Source organism: Echinops telfairi, unplaced genomic scaffold (genome assembly GCF_000313985.2).
Source record: "Echinops telfairi isolate 266 unplaced genomic scaffold, ASM31398v2 ScPeMD7_23;HRSCAF=83, whole genome shotgun sequence".
NCBI lineage: Eukaryota > Metazoa > Chordata > Mammalia > Afrosoricida > Tenrecidae > Echinops > Echinops telfairi.
In genome coordinates, this window is record NW_022103920.1 from 60,303,414 (window position 1) to 60,304,976 (window position 1,563).

Here is a 1,563-nt window from a genome sequence, read left to right on the forward strand (position 1 = left end):
CACTCACTCTCTGCAAGACATTGCTGACAATGAGCCACATGGAGACACCCTGATGGAGCCAGAGCCTTGGAGCTGGAGGAGCCACATGGAGACCCAGACCAGTGCTAAGATGCTTCCACCACCACTGGATCCACAAGACTTTCCACCCACTGGCCTGTGATCTTCCTGCACTCAGAGTCATTGCATGTGTTGCGTGCATCTGAAGAGGAACTGATAGACTGGTATCAGACATATGGGCTAATATCGGACTTATCGACTTGATCTGGACTGGCTGGGATGTTTTCTCAATATTCAATTGCTCTTGTATATAAAGCTCTTTTTTTTACACATGTGAGTTTCCCTGGATTTGTTTCTCTAGTCTACCCAGACTAACAGAGATGGCTAATGTGCCGGTGTCGTACAAAGTTTATGGGAGCCACAGGCCACACAAACGCATGAAAACCCAATTATCATGCTTATGAACTAGAAATGGGTCCTTGGTTCCAGTTTTATGCCTCTTGGGAAAACAGACCTCCTGCAACCAACCAATGATATCACCTCTCAGTTCTTTACTTACCTCATCTATTAAATGAGATGTGTCGACTAAATAAGCAATCTTCAAATATTTTTGTTATTTGATTAGTTGGTTATTTGGTCAGATGATAAGATACCATCCCTGGAATAAAATTATCTCACTATCTCAATTATTAAGATAGATAAAATGGAGACTACTCTCTTTAAAATCTAGATTAGATGGAGAAGAGAAATTAACCAATCCCATTAAACCGGAATAAAATACAGGTGACCTCTTTACCATTGTATGACTCTAAAGATTCAAGGCTTTACAAAATCCATGTTCAGAAACCACTGAAGTCAGCGGATAATTAAAAAGAGAAGTTAAAATGGAAATGCTACTAATAACATTTGTTCAGCAGTTACTTTAAAATTGCATTAAAAAATAAGACAATATGTCTTATTGCAAAGCAGTTCCACAAAGCACAGAAGCAGCTATGCGTAATGCATAAGCAACACACTAAAAAAAAAATTACAAAAGATTTGTGATAAGATTAGGAATTACGTTTATTGTTCTCTTATTATATCTAATATTTAACTCTATTTCCCTTTCACCCGTTGCTTGAGTTATTTTTTGAAAGAAACAAAATAGTTAGCATATTTAAATTCATCCTAACAAAGCAAGTTATGAAAAATAGGTTGACCCTTCTGAAGAAAAACCTGAAGAAAGTATCTGCTTTCGTATTGCTGGTCTCGTGTTCCCTTACAGGAATCTCTAAGTTTAGCCACATCTGCTGTGTAAGCTCCTCCTCGGTCCCAAAACAACTGATAATATCAGTGCGCCCTCAGAGAGGGCTCCTCAACGTTCCTTTGAGAATATTCTCATCTGGTGGGATCTTCAATGCCCTCAGGGCCTGTCTTAAGGAAATTCTCATTCTGCATTCCATCCCAAAGGTTTGGGAGTTTTAGGATAAACACAATCCTTGATGATCTGGAGAAAGATCTGGAATCCCAAAGGGGTATCTACATTTCAGGGTGTGTGTGTGTGTGTGTGTGTGTGTGTGTGTGTGT

General features: G+C 39.2%; 1 non-coding gene across 1 annotated transcript; it reads right to left on the minus strand.

The window, feature by feature from the left end:
- Positions 1-369: 369 nt before the first annotated feature.
- LOC115869286 lies at positions 370-474 on the minus strand. Its single transcript, XR_004046103.1, has one exon. It is a non-coding gene; the product is annotated as a small nucleolar RNA U13 (small nucleolar RNA).
- Between the last annotated feature and the right edge of the window lie 1,089 nt (positions 475-1,563).